Source organism: Pinus tabuliformis, chromosome 2_2, assembly GCF_031772625.1.
Source record: "Pinus tabuliformis cultivar Carrire ecotype Pingquan chromosome 2_2, CPIR1, whole genome shotgun sequence".
Taxonomy (NCBI): Eukaryota; Viridiplantae; Streptophyta; class Pinopsida; order Pinales; family Pinaceae; genus Pinus; species Pinus tabuliformis.
Genome location: NC_142300.1, coordinates 502,193,159 through 502,202,017, shown reverse-complemented (window position 1 = coordinate 502,202,017; position 8,859 = coordinate 502,193,159).

Below are 8,859 nucleotides of genomic sequence, written 5' to 3'. Positions count from 1 at the left end.
CAAGTAACTCATAATTGCACATTTCTTCATTGCCCTTTATTTAAAATTGTAAACATGCAGAGAACATTGAAACCAACTAAAAAACTTGCAATCTCTATGTCGTCTATTCATACACCCCTTATGGATAAAGAAGTCGATGTATATGATTCCTGTGTCTCCTTGTACCTCTTGGAGATTCAAAAGGACACTCTTGACCCTTCCAATGACTCTAATAATCTTTTGCAAGTTATCCACTCCAACCTTTATTATGTAATTATCCCATATACCTAAAATTTCCCTGAATGTTTTGGTTGGTTAATGTCTTCCCTTATCCCATAGGAAAATTTTATTATGTCTTCTTCACAAGAGAATATTTTTTAGGTCACTTTAGAATTAATACAAAAAGCTTCTAATTTTCATACACTCAAGAATCCTAAGAGCTTTTCAGCTGATTCCTTATTCCTCACTTATAGATATGTTCCCAAATATAATAAGGAAGGTTTGTTTAGACTCATTCTACCACCAAATTCCCAAATTCCTCCAGCCCTATGTGTGAGGACCTGCAGTTCGTGCGACGGGCAGGGCAACTCCACCATGTGAAGGAGACATGAACGAATGCGTGCGAAGTGTCTTGGAGATGAGTTTATATGATATTGGGCAAGTTGAGAGGGTGGTCCCACGAGTTGGATAGGCCGACTCTCCACTCGGGTGAAGGCAACATGTTGAACGAGTTGGCTTGGGCGTTGGGAGTGGGTTGGCCGGGTGACATAACCCGCCACCCGCTCATATATAGGAGGGTGTCTAAAGGAAAACAACCATCATTCAATCATCCTGAGTTCGATCAAAGGAGTTCTGCAGTGCATGGATGAGACCGCACGACGGGTGGAACTTGGGTGAAAAACTCATGCAGAAAAGTCGGGTGAAAAACTCGGGTGAGAAACTTGGGCAAAAAACTCGTGTAGAAAGCTTGGGCGAAAAACGCGTGCAAGAAACTCATGTAGAAAACTCGGGCGAGGCCTTCGAGCAGAACTCGGGCAAGGTCATTCAGGCATGACTCAAGTGAGGTTGTTCAGGAAAAACTCGGGCGAGGTCGTCGGGCAGGAAACTCGGGCAAGGTTGTTCAGGCAAACTAGGTGAGGTCGTTTGGGCGAGCCGGGTGAGGTCGTCGGGCGACCCATGTGAAGTTGTTTGGGCGAGCCGGGTGAGGTCGTTGGGCGACCCAGGTGAAGTTCTTTGGGAAAGCTAGGTGAAGTTGTGTGGTGACCTGGGTGAGGTTGTTAGGCTAAACCAGGTGAAGTTGTGTGGAGACCCAAGTGAAGTCGTGTGGCAACTCGGGTGAAGTTGTTCGAGTGAACGAGTTTGGGTGGATGTGCGGACGGGCGGCCGGGCAAGTGTGCATCGTGCACGCTGGAATGAAGAATTGTGTGGATGGGCAACTTGGGTAGGGCATGTCATGCACAATGAAATGGTGGAAACAATGAAGTGTTGAGGTTGTGAATGAAGGTGTGACTCATGTGAAGGCACCGTGTGTGGCGACTTGGTTACGAGGAGGCGCGCCCAAGTTGGGAAAACAACATGATCGTGCGACGAGGTGAACGAAGGGTTGGTGAATCATGCGGTGACCATGGGGAGGCATCAACGAGCTAGGCAACCGAGTTTGCTGAAGTTGGAAATTCGGCTAAGTGTAAATTTGGGGTTTCCCAAGATTTAACTTGTACTTATAAAAGAAGATTGTATATATTGATTCAGGCAGACTCATATTGTAGGGAGTTGCCCCTCCCTTTATACTGTTGTGCATTTCTATTGTATAATGCTATTTATGTGAATGTTATGGGCTTTCACTTGTATAAACAATAAAAATAATACTTGGTAATGAGAAAATAAACTAAGTATGGAATGTTAGGCATAGTCTACAGTCATAACTATTGGTGAAAAGAAAACAGTTGGTAGTGCTGCACGTCGCTATAGTGCGGTTGGAAGAGTACCGCCACTGTAGGGGCATGACAGGTGGTATCAGAGTTGGTCCAAGTTTTGCAGGAAACTTGGTGAACTGAATCAAGGAGTTGATTCTACGAAGATGAAAGACTTGGTAGGGAGCTCATGTTTTGCAGGTGACGGGTGGAATATCAAGGTGATTCAGGTGAATGGTGAAACAGGTTTAACAGAGGAGAAGCTTTGTGCTTGGGCCAAGCTGAACGACAAGGCATGGCAGGTTTCGAAGAATGCGAAGGGAAGCTCTTGCTTACATTATACAAGTTGAAGCGATTGAAAGAAGAGAACCCTCGGATTCGAAAGGCACTTGAAGTCTTGGAAAAGAATGTTGAAGAGGAACTTCTTCAACTTGGTTGGACAATGGAGAAGGATGAAGTTGCAGATTATGCTAACAAGAAAGAGGAAGTCGTGATGATTGAGGATGTTGCAGATGTGACAATGATGGAGGATGAACTTGAGATTGATCAAGTTGGACCAGGATCGTGTAGTTTGTAGACATGGATGGATGAGGATACTGACATGGAGGAGCCTCATGATGATGATGTAAGTACTGTTGATACTTGTGTTTCATTTGAGCATTTGGTAGATGGACCGTATGCAAGGAAGGGCAAAGTCAGTTTGTCGATGCTAGGGAGGATCTTACCATGCATGTCTATGATGAGACCTTGTATGGAGAAGCAAGGATTGTTGACTGTTGCAGGACTTGTTGGGGTTGTTTGTGACCTTATGATAGAAGGTACAAAGGCCCGCGACAAGGGAGGAACATGATGATCATTGTGGAAGAATGGGTCATGCTTTAGCCACATGGAGAATTTGCTAAGTGCCCGACATGACTCACGGATAGATTGGAGGAGGGCACACACTTGAGGTATGATGATGATACTTGGATGGACTTCTCATGGCTAAGACCAAGAGCAAGTCTTGGTGGAACCTTTAGTGGGGGAGCTATGATGGAGAAACTCATGGGATGATGATATGGTTGGGTGACCGAGTTCAGTAGACCGAATATTGCAGGCTTGGAAGAGGATGACTGATTGTTGTGATAGGTCTACTTGGTTGGACTACATGGGAAACTTAGTCATGGACATTAGGTTGGAGACATGGAGCATGGCAGTCTTATGCAAGGACATTATGTGGGAGCACTTATAGAGGTGTCATATGGGCATCCATTGAGGAGTGCCAATGCAGGGATGTTGTGCAGGTGGATTTGCTAGTGTGACATGGAGACTTATTACTTATGAGCCGATGGAGAGGTTGTGCACTCTTGTACAACAAGGCCATGGACTTGGATGTGGTTGTGAGCAGACTATGGAGCATTCCTACTACATAGAGAGCTGAGGCATCTTGCAGAGACCTTTGGGCCGAGACTTGTATGCTTGCTAAGATGTTGGTTGGAGATGACACATGGAGCGCATGATGACATGAGATTGTTGTGACTTTTGGAGTTACAATGATGATGATGCCTTAGTGGCAACACTTGGGCATGGGTTGAGCTGAGACTTAACCACTTTTGACACATGGGATCTGATTGATCTATGATCACAGGCAGCACATGGATAGATGAGACAGGTATATGCTTGTTTCTATGGCAGACTTTAGGGATGGCACATATAGATATGATGGAGATTGCTTCATGGACCTGGATGTGGCACATCGAGAGTTAGAGTTTGATGAGATGATCTCTTCGCTTTGAGGAGATGGATGTTTTGTACATAGATGATGATGTTGGATAGAAAACATCATGGAAAACATGTTGCAGATGAGATGGAGGCTACTTCATGGACTTGAGCATGGATTACACTTATATGGAGATGGGATCTTGATCGAGTTGATGATGTGATAGGATGTTCTGAGAAATGATTGATGGTGACAAGAGGATGTGCATTCTCATGGTTTGAGTGTGACAGTTGGATTAGCTACCCAACTAGTTCAGACATGGGGGACGTTAGTGTACAAAGATGTGTTAGCATTGTGTTGGAGTATCATGGCAGCAGTTCACATGAGGACGACACATGATGAGGTCAACACAATATGTTGCAGGAACCATGTAGCTTGAGATGGAGGGACCAGCCTTCCACGATGGGGAGAAGCATGTGGAGATTGTGACAGGGTGGTTGATGATCATGGATTGAGATGATTTCCAATGTACGACATATCGGTGGGGTGTATGCCCTGGTATGGATATCTTGGTAATGGGTGGTTGCCGGGATGAGATATTGTCGAGGACGATAATGACTTCAAGTTGGGGAGGATGTAAGGACCTGTGATCCGTGTGATGGGTAGGGCGACTCCACCGTGCGAAGGACACATGAATGAATGTGTGAGAAGTCCCTTGGAGACAAGTTTATACAATGTTGGGCGAGTTGAGAGGGTGGTCCCACGAGTTGGGCAGGCCGACCCTCCACTCGGGTGAAGGCAACATGTTGAATGAGTTGGCTTGGGCATTGGGCGTGGGTCGGCTGGCTGACATAACCTACCACCTGCCCATATATATTGGAGGGCGTTTGAAGGCAAATGGCCATCATTCGATCATCACAAATTCGATCAAAGTAGTTCTGCAGTACATGGATGAGCCCGCACAATGGGCAGAACTCGGGTGAAAAACTCATGCAGAAAAGTTGGGTGAAAAACTCAGGTGAGAAACTTGGGCAAAAAACTCGTGCAGAAAGCTCGGGGGAGGTCATCGGGTAGAACTCGGGAAAGGTCGTTCAGGCAGGACTCGGGTGAGGTCGTTCAGGAAGAACTCAGCCGACGTCGTTGGGCAGGAAAATTGGGCAAGGTCGTTCGGGCAAAGCAGGTGAGGTCGTTTGGGCAAGCCGGGTGAGGTCATCGGGCGACTTGGGTGAAGTTGTTTGGGTGAGCCGGGTGAGGTCGTTGGGCAACCTAGGTGAAGTCATTTGGGCGAGCCGGGTGAAGTTGTGTGGTGACCCGAGTGAGGTCATTTGGGCGAATTGGGTGAAGTCGTGTGGCGACCAGAGTGAAGTCGTGTGGTGACTCGGGTGAAGTTGTTCGAGTGAATAAGTATGGGTTGACGTGTGAACGGGTGGCCGAGCAAGGGCACGTCGTGCATGCCAGAATGAAGAATCGTGCAGACGGACGACATGGGTAGGGCGCACCATGCACGATGAAACGGTGAAGTGTTGAGGTTGTTAACGAAGGTGTGACTCATGCGGAGGTGCCCGTGTGTGGTGACTTGCTTATGACGAGGTGCACCCAAGTTGGGAAAACAACATGATCATGTGACGAGGTGAACGAAGGGTTGGTGAGTCATGCGGCGACTGTGGGGAGGCATCGACGAGCTGGGCAACCGAATTTTCCAAAGTTGGAAATTTGGCTAAGTGTAAATTTGGCGTTTCCCAAGATTTAACTTGTACTTATAAAAGAAGATTGTATATATTGATTCGGGCAGACTCATATTGCAGGGAGTTGTCCCTCCCTTTATACTGTTCTGCATTTCTATTGTATAATGTTGTTTATGTGAATGTTATGGGATTTCACTTGTATAAAGGATAAAATAATACTTGGAAATGAAAAAATAAACTAAGTATGGAATGTTAGGCATAGTCTACAATCGTAAGTATTCGTGAAAAGGAAATGGTTGGTAGTGCCGCACCTCGCTATAGTGTGGTTGGAAGAGTACCGCTAGTGTAGGGGCGTGATGCTATGGATCTTTCTATAAAAATATATTTGATAAACCACCTAGATGGTGGATTCAAACTTCTGGACTAAGGAACACCCCACTTAGACTTTGGGTGAATCCCTATGAATGAAGTAAGAGTAATAGTGGGTCATTATGGTGCTTACTGCTAGAGGGAAGTTGATAAACCACCTATACCATGAGTATGTATCCTGAGTGTTTAAACCAATACTTTGGTGTAAATTTACTTTAGCAAGCGTCCCCTCAAATACTGTATTCAATGTGAAGGTGGTTAGTGGTAAAAAAGCTACGTTGTCGTTAGATTATGGCTAGGTGGAGAGTGGAAGTACCTCCTTTACTTTCTATACATCTTAAAACACTTAGATAATTATATTACACATAAATGTTTAAAATATTAACTATGATGTTGAATGCAATTTTTATGATTAGAATGATATCTTTTATGTTTTTGAATGTTAAGGAATGTCTGCTTGTTCATAGGTTATGTGAGAACTATGTATTTATGCTCTCTTAATTAACAACAATGACTTAAATGAATATGCTATTTTATCCTGATCAAGGGATTTTCACTATATGATAGAACGAATACAATTCCCCTTATATAGATACCAAAATTTGTATGATTATACTAAGTTAATAGATAATCTTAGATATTTGAATATGCTTGATGAGATTTTAGGTAGTTAGAAGGTTCATTTGAATAGTATTAGTTATATTTGTGTACCTTTGATATATACTATGTATATTGGGTGTGATGGAAGCTATTATTTTACTCTAGTTATCATGCAAAAATTAAGGATTTGAGGCCTTGGGACCTTGTGCCATAAGCACACACAAAAATGAAATTCAGGGTAGTCACCCATTTATTATATACATTCACCAAAATTTGATATTTTGGGACCTTCAAGATGTGTTCCTCAATACAAAAAGAAATTAGGGCTTTAGGGTAGTCATCACTTTGTTTTTCAAAACCTCAAGCAATGGTGTTCTGGTTTTCACCATGACTAGTGGAGAAAAATGGATCATATATATATGTGTGTGTGTGTGTGTGTGTGTAAAAGGAGGGCCAACACTAAGAGACTAATGAAAGAAAATTGCTCCATTAGAATTGTGACATGTGGGCCCCATTGAGCCATCATAACCCTAGGCGGTTGCATGAACATTTATGTGGAAAGGCCTAATGTGGATCAACTAATATCTACCATCATCCATAAAACATATGTGCGAATGGAGATAAGAGTGCTATCCTTATGGAAAATCCTGGCCCATTGGAACCATAATATGTGGTTCCCACTCTGATCCATCATGCCATCAAACCATTGAAATAGTTTGGGTGAGCATGTGACAAAATGGGCCAAACAAACATTATGTTAATGGGTGGACCCCATCAACCATTTGGACCATCAGCCTTGCGGGGGAGTTGTATGAGGGAGTTTGTAGCCACAAACTGATTCAATATTATATGCACCTGGGTGGACCCATTAGGATTTTAGGCCTTCAGACCATTGAGCTCTCAAAAGATTTGAGGAGATAGCAACGCCAACAGAACCTGAGGAAATATGAAGTGTGTCGGGGAGGACACACTATGCTCACAGGCCTTTGGGCCACTAAGTTTTCAAAAGAATTAAGTGAGGGAAAACCTGATAGACCCTTGTCCAACATGATGTATACATGTGGATCTCGTTTCATCTAATGGCCTTTTTCATTGGCATTTGCACAAAATGAATACATTAACATATCGAGTGACCCGATTTTCCATGGTGTGGGTGTCAAGCATATCACAAGGAGTTGTGGTTTGGCACTGCCATGTGGGAAAGTCAGGGAGCACATGTGTGCCATGTCATATTCTACCAATGATACAACCTCTTTAAAGGGCTAAATTTCTATCTGATACATAGATTGAGGTAAAATTTATATCGTGGGAGAGATCTCAAGAAGCTAAATGTAATGATGGCATTTGTTTTAAGATTTGGAGACCTTGAAAAAAGAGGTTGTTGTAACCCCATCTTCATAACAGACCTTGGATATTGGGTGGAACATATAACACTCGCACAATGTGATATGTGTGAATGAATGAAAATGGTCAACACTTCGCCAAATGTGACGATAAAATTTCAAAATTTGACTCTTTTATCGAATTGAAGCCCTCAAAATTCATATAATCATTTTTGATTTTGATTCGGAATAAAAATGATACTTGTCGAGAATTATGTTGTTGTCTGAATGATATTAAAAAAAAAAATTAGTGACGCATAATTTGTGAATTTTCCATTAAATGAAATTCTTGTCCTTGCAAATTGTTGCATGTCTTAAGAGGTATGTGTGTGTGCACGTAGCATGACTTAGTTTAAAATTTTTAATTTTAATGTTTATGTGTGTGTGTGTGTGAGCATGATATACATGCAGAGAACTAGGCTATGCACATTGAAACTTTATCTTTCTATGAAAGATTATATTTTTTATTATTTTTCAAAGTTGGCAAATTAAGATTTCAATTGCATTTTTCAGAAACCTGTGTTCACTTAATATTTTTTCTACTATTCAAACAAATTCAAAAACTAAGAGTACTTTTTTAAAGAGGACTCCTAAATGAAGAGGCTAGTATTTTTTGAAATTTTTTTGTTTTGTATATTTTATGTTATTGATTTTTTCTTCAACCCCTTTGAAACTATCCAAAATTATTTTAAGCATTATTTTTTAAAGAAATTAGATGATAAATATCATATAAATTTCAAATTTTCAAAATCATATGCCATTGGATAGAGGATTCCTTCACGAATCAAACATGATCAACTCCACCACTTAAGAACAAATCCAACCTTAACTCTGCCAAGGTATAAAATAGTGTCGCAGAGAAATGTGTAGAAAAGGTTTTGAATCTATTCCTTTTAAGGACCTTATGAGCTCGATCGAGCACTTAAGTGATCAAATTGAGCTCTAGAAATGTATAATTCAGATAACTTGATCAAGGGTTTAAGAAACCCTCGATCTAGCCCCTGCAAACATAACTCCCAACCTACCAACCACCAAATATATTGATGGCATTTATGAGAGAGCTATGGACCTAGGAGCTCGATCGAGATCTTGTTGTCACCCCTAAAAAAATAAAAATTACAAATTTGTAATATGCATGCATATAAATATAACAACAAACATTAATTCATAGAAAAATAAAAGAGCATGGAAATTAAATAGGAATTCGCAACAAACATGAGAAATTGGAAATTGCG